This window comes from Miscanthus floridulus, chromosome 11 (genome assembly GCF_019320115.1).
Source record: "Miscanthus floridulus cultivar M001 chromosome 11, ASM1932011v1, whole genome shotgun sequence".
Taxonomy (NCBI): domain Eukaryota; kingdom Viridiplantae; phylum Streptophyta; class Magnoliopsida; order Poales; family Poaceae; genus Miscanthus; species Miscanthus floridulus.
Window position 1 is genome coordinate 13,665,073 of NC_089590.1, and position 14,217 is coordinate 13,679,289.

Sequence of the window (14,217 nt, forward strand, 5' to 3'; positions counted from 1 at the left end):
CACAGCTCCTGGAGGTGAGGAGCAGAACCCTGAAGAGCTTCTGGAGTGCCCTGATCACCGCCCCACGTCCTTTCTGAAAGGCAAGCCCCGGAGCATTCTAAGTCTCCCAATATTTTACAAATGATTACTCAAGTTCTTATGATTGATGCATTAGGTTATAAGAGTTGATTGGAACCACTTGATGCATATGAATTCCTTGTACATAAATACTACCTTTAACCCGGTATAGGTCTAGGATCGAGTATATGCTTGGCCATGATTAGACCGGTAGAAGTCGGGTGATTTCCTGTCACCTGTGAGATATAGGTGGATACCGGAGCATGGTTGGCTATATTTGCTATCATGGAAAAGAACCATGGGGCAAAAGTAAATCAGAGCCGGGCAGAGTCTATGGGTAGGTTGACTCATGTGATTCCGTCCGTGCTAATTAAGGACCGTACCGTTGTTGGCGCTTCTGACAAGATTGAACGCATGCCTATCATTTAGCTGGCCGAATAAATCATTCCGACTGCAAAGCCGAGTAGCTCAACTTAGGTCGGGCCTCGTTCTGTTGTGCGCTCCTTGTGGGGAGCTAGACATGAGCCCAAGGGCAGGGTAGTCCTGAACGTCCTGGCAACTGGTTGTCCCCGATTGTGCGGTGCGGTACGAACCCACGAAATGTGTACCTAAGTTGTACCAAATGTGACCTAAGGCTGCCTTCGCGCGGCATGCCTGGGTTTGTGTTAGGAATAAATTCCCAGCTGGTTGAAATCGATTCGAATTGCCGTCTCTCCCGGATAGTGAGAAACTTGGCTAGTCCCAACATCGTAGTAACTGTGTTATGGAACATGATGGTTCGAATGAATATGGAATTACAATACCTGCTATGGTTACTATTGTATGCTGTTAAATTGATATACCACATGTTTGGCACAGGATAATTGCTAATCTAGAGATGGATAGTTATAAATAACTTGATAAAGGAATCATAATTGTATAACTGAGTCAATCGCTTTTATGCAAAATGTTGTCAAGCTATCTCCACTTATATAGCCTTGCATAATCCTTGGAGTCGAATTATTTCTGGTTTATGATGAGTAAGTCTAGCTGAGTACCTTCTCGTACTCAGGGTTTTATTTCCCATTGTTGCAGATGGCACTGTGTATCATGGTTATTGCAAGAGTTGCTTCTATACCGTTGTGGATGAGGAGTAAGCCTTGGGTAGGCTTCTTTATTAATCCCTCTATTTGCTTTTGTGGACTGTGATCCTATTTCGGCACTGTATTAAACTATGTTGGAAACTTTACTTTCAAACTTAATTTGCTTCCGCTTTTGATTATCAAACTTGGTTTGTAATAACTTGGTTTCATACTCTGATGATGAAAATGTATCTGTGAACTTTATGTAATATGTGACATGTATGTTGAATCATATACGATCTTGGTTGTTGTAAATCGTTTATTGAGACCTGTCGTGGTACTCGACGGACTACCAGGTTTATATGGGTTCAAGTATGACAGTGCGACCACTTGCGGGCTGCCATTGTACTTGTACTCTTATAAATTGGTTGGTTCTGCGACAGGTGAGCTCACCTAAGGTTTCCTCGGTGGTGGAGGATGTATGAGGTCGGCGTGGGGTTCGATTCGGTGGATGGCGTCAGCGGCGGTCTAGGTCTGCGACGCCTCGGCGATGGTGGTTGCAGCATAGGAGCTTGGGATGGAGGCGGCGGCACGGGGCATCCGATATTTAAGAGGCGATGGTACTTGGGAGGCATGCCACCATGAGGACCCGTGGCCGGGGCAGAGTTGGATGGCAGTGGTGTCCGGCTCGGTTACGCGCGAGAGGATGAAGGAGACCCCGATAGGTGGGCCAGGGCAGTTAGTGAGACGAAGGCAGAACACACAGGCATGGTTGCTTTGCTGGGCCACTGCGGGAAAGGAGGCACGGGGGTTGGCCCAAGCGGGAGGAGCAGAACGGCCCATGAGAGTGCAAGCCGAAGGGGATGGGCCGGCGGGAGGAAGGCTGAGCTAGATGTGGGCCACGCGGAGGGAATGGGGTGACTGGCGCTGGAACTGGGCCAACAGGCCAAATAGGGAGAGAGGGAAGAAAATTCCTTTACCAATTTCTAAACTAATCTCAAAACCAATTTTAAATGCAAACTCAAATCAAGTTGAGATCCAATTTCAAACCACATAATACAAAAATTACATGTAGCATCATGAATGCACATACATATAGGTAACCATATATTTGATTTTAATTTGAACAAAATTATTGTTTTTATAATTTCAAATGCCCACAAAAATACATAATAAATCAAATTCTCCTATTTCAAAATATTGCAAATTTTAGGGTGTTACAATTCTACCCCCTTAAAATAAATCTCGTCCTCGATATTCGGACAATGCTTACTCAAAAAGCTGCGGGTATGTTTTTCTCATATCCTCTTCTCTTTCCCAAGTAGCTTGATCTTCTGTATACCGATTCCACTGAACCCTACACATCTTTATAACTCGGCTCCTTGTAACCCTTTCTGCGGTCTCCAAAATCTTTACCGGAAACTCCTCATAGGTGATATCTTCCTTAATTGTAAGTTCTTCTAACGATATCTGCTCCTCGGGTACACGCAAACACTTCTTTAATTGAGACACATGGAACACATCATGTACACCTGACAAACTCTCAGGCAATTCCAACTAATAAGCTACTTCTTCACGTCTCTCTAAAATCTTGAAAGGTCCAATATACCTTGGTGCTAATTTTTCTTTCATATTAAACCTTCTCACACTTCTCATAGGTGACACCTTTAGGTAAACATAATCCCCTATTTCAAAAACCAATTCCCTTCTCCGACTGTCAGCATAACTCTTCTGTCTAGATTATGCCACTCTCAAGTTTTCCCTAATAGTCTACACTTGTCTTTCAGCATCCTTGAGGATCTCAGGTCCAAACACTTGATTTTGTCCTGTCTAATTCCAGAACAATGGAGTTCTACACTTTCTACCATATAGTGCCTCGAATGGTACCATCTTGAGACTCTTCTAGTAACTATTGTTGGAGGAGAACTTAGCATAACACAAACTCTTATCCCCACTTGTACCATATTGCAAAGCACAAGCTCTCAACATATCCTCTAAGATCTGATTCGTTCTCTCTGTTTGTCCATCAGTTTGTGGATGATAAGCTGAGCTGAAGTTCAACTTAGTGTCCATAGACTCATGCAATTTCTTCCATAAGTGTGATGTAAACTGAGTACCTCTATCTGACATAATCTTCTTAGGAACTCCATGCAAACATACTATCCGTTGCATGTATAATTCTACCAACTTTGCACCCATATATGTAGTCCTGACTGGTATAAAGTGAGCAACCTTAGTCAACCGATCTACTATTACCCAAATTGAGTCATAACCACTTTTGAGTGTGTGGTAATCCAACAATGAAATCCATACCAACTTTTTCCCATTTCCACTCAGGTATGTTCATAGGTTGAAGTAAACCCGCTGGCCTTTGATGTTCTTCCTTGGCTCATTGACATGTGTCACATATGGCTACATACTCGGCCACATCTCTTTTCAAGCCATACCACCAGTACTTCTCCTTCAGATCTAGGTACATCTTAGTACTACCTGGATGGATAGAGTATGCTGAGTCATAAGCTTCTCTTAGAATCATCTCTCGAATGGACTTTATCTCTGGCACACATATTCTCTTTCCGAACCACACTATTCCCTGATCATCCAATCGAAAACTCGGTGCTTTGCCAATTGTGATAAGTTCTGCTATCTCCTTGATTTTCTCATCTTCCAATTGACCCTTGTAGATCTCTTGTTCAAGTGTAGGTTCCACTTCCAATTCCACTGCAATAGCAACTATTCCCAAATTAAGATGCTCGAATTCAGCACATAACTCCTTAGGTAACTGTGTCACTAAAGCTGCATTAACATAGCTCCTTCGACTCAGAGCATCAGCTACAACATTTGCCTTGCCAGGGTGATAATGTACCTCCAAATCATAGTCCTTGATTAGCTCTAACCAATGATGTAGCCTCAAGTTCAAATCTGACTGAGTGAAAATGTACTTCAAACTCTTGTGGTCTGTATAGATGTCACACTTATGTCCAACAAGATACTATCTCCAAATGTTCAATGCATGAACCACAGCTGCTAACTTCAAATCATGGGTAGGATAATTTAGTTCATGCTTCCTTAGTTGCCTAGATGCATAAGCCACTACTTGTCCTTCTTGCATAAGAACACAACCCAAACCAAGTCGAGATGCATCATAGTAGATGGAGAAACTCTTGTTCAGATCTGGTAGTACCAGCACTGGAGCTGTAGTTAACCTTTTCTTCAACTCTTCAAAACTAGCTTGGCACTGCTCAGTCCATACAAACTTAGCATTCTTCTCAAGTAGAGATGTCATAGGCTTGGCAATCTTAGAAAAACTTTCAATGAACCTTTGATAATATCTAGCCATGCCTAGGAAGCTCCGGACTTCACTTACATCTTGAGGCGGATTCCAACTCAACACATCACTAACCTTCTTGGGATCCACAGCTACTCCCCATTAGAGATAACATGCCCAAGAAAAGAGACTTCCTTCAGCCAGAGCTCACACTTGCTTAGTTTAGCATACAATTGATGTTCTCTAAGTTTCTGCATAACTAATCTCAGATGCTCTTCATGTTCTGCTTCTGTTTTGGAGAAGACTAGAATATCATCAATGAAGACCACAACAAACTTATCGAGATATTCCATAAACACCATATTCATCATATACAACACCATATTCATCATATACATGAAGTATGCAGGGGCATTAGTCAATCCAAAAGACATAACCGTATACTCATATAATCCATACCGAGTAGTAAAAGCAGTCTTGGGAATGTCCGATGAACGAATCCTCAACTGATGATAACCAGAGCGAAGATCAATCTTGGAGAACACACAAGCACATCTCAACTAATCAAACAAGTCATCAATTCTAGGCAAAGGATACTTATTCTTGATGGTTACCTCACTGAGAGAACGATAATCCACACACATCCTCTACGTCCCATCTTTCTTCTAAACAAATATAACTGGGGCTCTCCATGGTGAAGAACTAGGATGTATGAAACCTTTATCCTATAGCTCCTTTAACTGTTTCGTAAGTTCTTCTAGCTCATTGACTCCCATCCGATATGGTCTCTTGGCTATAGGTGCAGTTCTAGGCAAAAGCTCAATAGTAAACTCAATATCACGGTCTGGCGGCATACCTGGCAAATCATCAGGAAACTCATTAACAACCTTTGTTTTATCTATGGTTGCACCTTCCATCTGATTAAGGCTGCACACCACTCTTGTCATTATAGTTGCCTTGCATATAACTTCTTCTCCTGACTTGGATGTCAAGTGTACTGTACCATTCTCACAGTGGATAATAGCCTTTTGTGGATTTAGCCAATCCATTCCAAGAATTACATCTATACTTGAGGACTTCAGCACCATCGGATTTGCCAAAAACTCTACCCCCTTATTTCAACTCTTACACTGGGACACATTAGAGTAGCTTGCATATCCCCATAAGGTGAGTCAACTAACATTTGTTTCTTCATAGGACACTTTAGTATATTGTGCTCCTTAACAAAACGATGTGCAATGAAGGAATGTGAAGCTCCCGAATCAAACAAAACTGATGCAGGGCTAGAGTTGACTAGACACGTGCCAAACACAACATCTAGGGCCTCTTGTGTAGATTCTATCATCACATAATTGACTCTGCCTTGCACATGGTCCGTTGCTTATGGTTTCCGTTGCGGGATTGTTGCTTGTTCGGCTTCTTTGGACACTGACTCGCATAATGACCATGCTCACCATAGCGGTAGCACTTCTTGCCTAGAGAGGGGGTATTTGGCACACTATCCTTCATTGGGGTGGGGAGTTGATGAGGGGTTCTTGGGGTGGACTCTAATTCACATACTGTTGCTCTTGCTGGTGTTGAGGGAGTTGTTGAGGAGGATCAAAATCCCACTAACTAGTTGGTTCCTGGTATCTCTGCTGAAATTCTTGCTAGGGAGTGTAGTGAGGGCGTGTGTTGCTACCCACAGAATGGCTTTGGATTCTCCTTTTCTTCTCTTCTATTTCCCGACTCTTGTTCTCAATCAGAATGGCCCTATTCACCAAAGTTTGGAAATCAGGATACTCAACAGTCATTAACTGGAGTTGGAGTCCATCATTTAATCCATTCAAGAAGTGTTTCTGTTTCTTGGCATCATTAACCACCTCTCCTGAAGCATAACGTGACAGCTGAGTGAATTTGTTACTGTCACACCCCAAAATTTCTGTTTTTGGGTTGTGCACAGAAAACACTAAATAAAATGAATTATTTTAATATTTGGATAAAATTTACCAAGTTTAGTTTGAGCTAGCGCAAATTTAGTTTCTGATTTTCAAAGTTTTCTAATTTTGATAGGCGTTTGGATGATGTGATGTTTGCTTATTGCTTCTTTGTGTGTTGAGAGTGAGCAAAGTCTTTAAAATACGTTAGTAGGTTAATTTTTCTTCTCTGGCATGCCTTTATCTTTTTCTATAATCAAATTCTTTGTTTCTCAGCTCAAGTTCTCGTTGGGAGCTTCCTAAAATCTTTTTTTTAACGCAAATCACTCCTTTTAGTTCCTCATCCGTCAATCAATCTCTACAAACCTCTCGGGAATTTCCCTACTTTTTCTGGAACTTGTTCCTACTTGTCTGTGAGCATAATTTAATTTTTAGATATTCCAAATTATCTTATCATGGGCTCCAAATACTTTATTTGGGTTCCTCATGTTCCATAATGTCTCTCGGATTTTTTTCCGAATTTTCAGAGCTTTCAGAGTATTTTTCGCAGCTTAAATAATAATTCTAGACTTTTCTGGAATTATTTTATCCACAAAATTAATTAATTCCAAAAATAATAAATATCTCAGTTTTTCCAATGCTGAAAGCCCATGTGCAATAATCCTAATAAATCCTAAAGGCCCACGTCTTCATTTACTAATGGGCTTTAATGTTTATTTAGGCCTATTAGTGCAGGTGGATGGTTGAACGTCAATTAGTACCATATCGCTCGTTGACGTGGATGTGGGGAGTTTTTATCCATATATATGTACTAACCCCTTAGGCAAAGCACATCAAAACTACCGTAAGGGGAGCCCCTAGTTTGAGAAATCCCTTATGTAGTAAATTAGATTTTTCTCACTGCATGCCGTCGCCGCCGCTCTGTTCCTCATCATCGGCCTCCACACGATCTTGCCGAAACCATCAAAGGTAAAGGAAAAGCCATCTCCGAGAGAGCTTTGCCGAGCTACCACTCCACGTCGTTGTCGCCCACGGGCACGTGGAGTCCGGCTGTCCGCCAAAGATGTGGCGGTCACCATAGTTCTATCTGCAGCAGCTACCTCTCCTGCCGCAGTCCGTGTTTCATCGAGAGCCGTCATCAATCTCCGAGACGGACTTGTGGATGTCTCGCCTCCGTCAGTTCTGTTCCATAATTAAGCTAGGTTGGACAGCATGCAAGCGTGTTGCTCCGGCCTTGTCCGAAGGTCCATGCATCTCCAACAAGACCGGGCACGCGACGTGATCGAGTTCAGGATCTGTACGTGCGCCCTTTAAGTCGAGTTGCCTGCACTGTAATCCTACAAATCTTTGTCGTCTCCTAGTACCTGTGCCTTCGATCTGTTTGCAGGTAGCAAGCTGACATGGTCAGTGTCTCTATGTCCGTAGCTTGTACTGACGTAATCTACATCTTAGCAACCACGTATTCTATTGTCAAATATCTCTTAATTTTATAATTTAAATAGTAATATGATTAATATGCATGCAACTAATTTTATAATTAACAGCAACATAAGCATGATACCCTGATGTTTTATACATATAAATATTAATATGCTTAATTGCTATCACCGTGTTTTTGAATTATAAATTGTTTAGCTTATACCCACACCATAAGCAGTTCGAGTAGGTGTTTCACCTGTCCTTTTATTTGACAAAGTTAGTGTTTAATTTGCTTAAATATACAACAATATTTATAAGTAAAATATGACTAGATTTAACTTGGCTTTTAAATTAAATTAAGATTTGTCTAATCTGAATTAAACTTCTCTATGATTTTGTTTAACTAAAATAAATCAAGCTTGTAGTTGTATCTTTTCAACCATAGCTCCGATTAGGGTGATTTTTGCGTCTGTGTGTTCATAGCGAGACGTAGATTCGTTTACAAACTTTTCATCTTGATTTTACGCTTGGTGTACTATTCTAATTTAGATCTATTGTTTGCTTCGTGTATGATTGCATGAATGCTTGTGTGGTGCTTTATGATCTTGTCCAGTCGGTGAGTTATACGTGGTGAATCAAGAAGCAGATCTTTAAAGTTTTGGACTTGAAGGATTTAAGTTTAAGGCGAGTATAGCATGGGACCATCTTTGTTACCTATTCACCTTTAATCACTTAATTTATATTGCAGGTATCTACCTTGTTGCCAATAAGGATATCTTAGATATTTGACATATTGTACCTTGATACCTATGGGGTATTGCATTGGGTAGTATGATGCTAGTGCTCAATCAAAGACCATGATCTTGTAACTTGACTAATGGATTATGCAGTAAACACTAAAAGATGCTTTTTAGCAATATGGAACAAGGGGGCAAGAGCATTGGGCTATTTTATGGTGCTCTAGATTCCTCTCCCTAAGGACTTATCTATAAGTGATCATCCGGGACTTACAGTACAACTGCGAGGGATATATGGCTCTGGTTTTAGCTCAGTACGAGGACCTTTTCTAGCTTGTTAGTGGTTACCTTTATGGCGCAAGGGGGGCTCCAATTTGTATGATCTCGGCCTACCAAGAGGGTGCACTTTGGTTTCTTGGTATTTTGTTAGTCACTCGTTGGATGGGGGTTCATGCTTATTGATGGGGAAACTTTAGCGGCCCTAACTTGTTAGACGAACCTTTGAAAGGCTTCATAGTGAACCCTGCCGACCTTCCTTGGTAGTGGGTCAAGAGGCTCATGACCTCAGGCGAAAGGGTAAATCACGACTCACAGTGAAAGTGTACAACCTCTACAGAGTGTAAAACTGGTATATTAGTCGTCCTCACGGTCACGAGCAGCCTTGGAACCCTTACGGAATAGATGATGAACATAGATGATACTGATGATGAAGATGCTCACTAATGATTACTGTTTATGCTATTCATTATTCATGTTTACCTGATCATGTGTTTATATGGGCTTGTGATAAACTTGTTGCTACTCCTTTGCTAAAATTGTGACAATTAAAAGCTAATCCCAGTTAAACCAGTGTCAGCCTTTTGAGCCTCATGAACCCAATGTTATATTTGTTGAGTACGACATGTACTTACACTTGCTTTACTTTTTAAATCTTTGAAAAATCCCGGATGGGTACCAGATTGCTAGAGTTTGGAGGAATTAGGCTTGGAGTCTTCGCCCGAAGATCAGAGTTATCTTTCCGTTGTCTAAACTCTGAGGTTATAATCTTTATACTAATACGCTATGTATTTAAGCATTGCCTTTTGATATTACCCTTATTTGTAGCTATATGTGAGATTTGACTTCCTGGGCTCACATATGGTGTGTATCTGGTTTTGTTCTTAAAACCAGGTGCTACAATTGATGTCCTTATTGGCCCAAAGCATCCATAACTAAGCAAAATATGACTAGGAAGACTCCCCTTGGGACATTTTTTACATACTGGATTTTCATTAATCCGGTCTCTATATCCATGAAGGATATACACAGCCAAAAGGATACAAGAACATTTAGACACCTTAACAAAGAGGAGAACACACAACCAAAAAAATAAAAAAAAACTATGACCTTGGCACATCCCTGCTTCCGACACTTTCCTAAAACGACAAGATTCGGTGAGTGGAAGTCATCATGTCACCGCCACCCCTAGTGCGCCAACGCTGTGAACCTCCGCTGCTATCATGTTCATCCACTTCAAGTGAGCTAACACCACATATCATCGTTTAGACCACCTTCATCCGTCGTACTCCAGTTAGAACTCACCGATCAGACATGAGCCAATAGGATCCGCTTCCGCTTTGCCGAATTCAAATTGCATTGGGGTGGATGTCACATAGACCACATTGAAGGGATTGATGTCCTTGTTGGCCCAAAACATCCATAACTAAGCAAAATATGACTAGGAAGACTCCCTCTTGGGACATTTTTTAGATAATGGAATTTCATTAATCCGGTCTCTATATCCACGAAGGATATACACAACCAAAAGGATACAACAACACTTAGACACCTTAACAAAGAGGAGAACACACAACCAAAAAAAACTATGACCTTGGCACATCCCTGCTTCCGACACTTTCCTGAAACAGCAAGATTCGGTGAGTGGAAGTCATCATGTCGCCGCCACCCCTAGTGCGCCAAGGCTGTGAACCTTCGCTGCTGTCATGTTCATCCACCTCAAGTGAGCTGCTACCACATGTCATCGGTTAGACCACCTTCATCCATCGTCGGATTCCTAGGCCTCGGCCGCCCAAAGGGCAGTCGCCATCATTAGGGTGGTCATCACCTCAATTGGAGTCCTCTACCGCTGCCGCAACCTCTAGGGCCACCACTGCTGATGGGATCCACCTCCTCCTCGATGAGATCCTTGCACTGACACTCAAGCTACCACCGCCCCTAGGGTACCTACGGACTGATTGCCAGGAACAAACAATCACCACGTCTATATGCGGCAGCCGCCTCTCCATGACCAAGCCATCCATGAGCAGCCTACACAACCATCGTGTATCCCACGCCATCCACATGCTGCCTTCGTGCCTTAGGTGCATAGCCACACACGACCGCTACCACCACTGCCGTCCACTTGCTACTGTGGATCTGGGTAGGGGTAGCCGGATTGAGCCGAGGCGGCGCTGAACGACCACAGCTGATGCAAGCAGGACCCTGGCTTTCATTGCCAGATCTAAACGCTGGCTCGTTGGATCCATCTTCTACTGGTGTGGATCTGAGCCACCACGCCGTTGCCACCACTAATTTCTCATGGACTCCGACGCACTTCCGCAATGGAGATGGACTAGTGCTCCCCAAACGGGGGACCAGGCAAGAGGGCCCCACCGCCGCCATCCTTGCAGGTCTCCGGCGACCACGCTTAGGGCAACGGCGAGGCAAGAGTATGGGAGGGCGGCGGGGTGGGTGGCAGCACCTGCGGTCGCCACCCTAGTCGCCCACACCGAGAGATGTGGAGGCTCATATGAGTCGATGGCCTAGGGGAGGCGAAGACATCCTTGCAGCCTAGCAGACCTCCCTCTTGGGACTTAACCCCCTTAATTTCACATCAACACACACTGACTATGATGTGCATAATTAAAAATGTGCAAATGTCAGAGAGGTGTGTCGTGTGCTATGTTTTCATCTGATACGGAACTCTTCTAAAGGACTCAAAGTCCAATAGAATATCTGCAGTTTTGATTAGGAGAAATTAAATGGCATGGATGTTGGATATTTTCAACTTTTGTTGTCTTGTTTTGTATTTTCACCTCAAGGGAAATTAACTTCTCCATAGGACCATTTAGATTGGCTTTAGTTCTCTTCATTACATGATGTGGTAGGGCATATATATCTAAGACAAAAAAGGAGTAACCAGTAAATTAAATCATAGTCTACAGCTATAGAAAATGTGATGAACTAAATTCTGTATCATGAACAGTAAGTGATTAGTGATTATGTAGCATCCAGTTTTAAGATCAAAACCAGATACACACCATATGTGAGCCTAGGAAGTCAAATCTCACATATAGCTACAAATAAGGTTAATATCGAAAGACAATGCTCAATATATAACATACTTAGTATAAAGGATATAACCTTAGACAGCAAATAGTAGAAAGACAACTCTGATCTTCGGGTGAAGACTCCAATTCCACAGGGACAACTGACTGGTTGATCACAAGCTAATTCCTCCAAACTCTAGCAATTTGGTACTCATCCGGGATTTTTCCAAAGATTTAAAAAGTAAAGCAAGCATAAGTACATGTCGTACTCAATAAATATAACATGGGGTTCATGAGGCCCAAAAGGCTGACCCTAGTTTAACTGTGATTAGCTTTTAATGAGTCATCTTTTAGCAATTGGGTGGCAACAAGTTTATTCACATGCCCACATAAACACATGATCGGGCAAACATGAATAATGAATAGCATAAACATTAATCATTAATGAGCATCTTCATCATCAGTATCATCCGTGTTCATCATCATTAACCATTAGTGATCATCTATTCCGTAAGGGTCCAAGGCCGCTCGTGACTGTGAGCACAGCACAAAGACTTTTATGAGGTGGGGTGGCGTGGGGTGCACGACACGAGGTGGGAGACGTCCGATAGGTGGGTCCCACTAGTCAGCGAGGCAAGAAGGCGGGGCCAGGGTGTCAGCGAGGGAGAGCGAGGGAGAGGAGGTGGGGTGCTCTTTTGCGCGGGCCTTGGCCTGGGCCTTCCCTCCTTTCCCCTCCTTCCTCTTTTCTTCCTTAGCCGGCCCACTCGGGCAACTGCCAGCCGCGCTGCCTTCCTCAACCGCCGCACCGTGCCTCAGCCGCTGACCGCCAGGGCCCGGGCATTAGCGCCTTCCTCCACCTCCCGCGCGCCCTGTGCTAGTCAAATCGCAACCGCCGCCGCACCCCCACTTCATGTTGTGGGAGCATCCTCCCCCACGCCCGGCCTCTATAAAACGGCGGTCCTGCCTATCGCCGCCCTCCCTGCTATCTCCCCTGTTCCATTTTCGCGTTCGCCCATTCACGAGGAAGCCACAACCACAACAGCAGTGCTATGATCCACTGAGCTTAGACCCGCCGCGCGGCCGCCGTCCCTGAGCCACCTCTGACCTCATTTTCAACCATGGTGAGACCCCCTTGCTCCCCTCCTTCTCTCTGTGCCTTCAATTTCGAGTTTCATGGCCTTTAGGGCCCAATCCGTGAGCGCCGACAAGCTCTCACCGCTGGCCATGGCGACCACCCTGCCAACTGCCTCGTCCGGCCACTCTCTCAGCCTAGGCGAGTTCGCCCGCACCCCCTCTCTTCCCTAGTGCTCTCGGATGTGCAAACTGAGGCCGCTAGACCTTGTTTCGCGCGCGCTGGTGACCTCCTCGCCGCTGGCCATGGTGCCCTGCCGCGACCGCCACTATTCTGGCCACCACCTTTCTCTCTCTCTCTCTCCCCCCAGATCTAATCCGAGCGGTCCATTGCTGGATCAACGGTCCAGGGTGGCCGATACCCCGTCGTGGGTCCTTTTTCTAAAGAGACCCCCAGGTTTTCTGATTTTGAACCCGCAGTCCTCAGCCGATTTAAAAATCACAGATTTGATTTAAATCCGAAAATAGTTCATTCTATTTACAGAAATGCCACTGCTATAGGAAATCTTGTAACTTTTAAATTTCATGGTTAGGTTTACTTAATTAATTTGCTATAGGAAATCTTGTATAAATCATAACTTTCACGTTTTAGCTCTGATTTTCGTGAACTTCGCATTGATGTGTTCGTAGCGAGACATAGATTCTTTTCATAAACATTTTAATTTGTTTTCTGTACTGCTGGTGTACTATTCTAACTATAGGATTGTTTGCTTTGCATGAATGTTCCTAAAATGTTGTATGTTGTCGTGTTGGTCGTGTTCAGACAGTGAGGAGAACGATGGAGACTAAGAGTTCTTTGACGACCAGCAGGACCAGTAGGAGTTTGCTAACTAGGGCAAGTATAGCATGGGATATACCTTGATGTCCTATTCACCATTTATTAATTACTCATTTGCATGTGTCTAATTTTGATACCCGTCAGGACATCCTAGTGTTTGATTATCCCGTTCCTTGTTCTCCTATGGGTTATATGCATATGGGTAGTTTGCTAGCGCTCAATGTAACTGTACATGATCCAAATAATGATTAATGGATCTATGGAATGAAAAGGTAAAATTTGTTTTTAAACAACTAAATTATAGGGTGAAGGAGCAAATGACTTTCGATCATGATGCTCTCGGCCCTCCATAAGGACTTATCTATCGGCAAAAGCTGGGACTAACAGTGCAACCATGAGGGTCACATGGCTCTGACTTTAGCTCAGTAATAGGACCTTTTCTAGCTTGTTAGAGGTTACCTTTATGGCGCAAAAGGGGCTTGCCACGTTGGGTATAGGGTTGCCTCTATTCCTATGTGTATAGCCATGATGGACATGTGCCA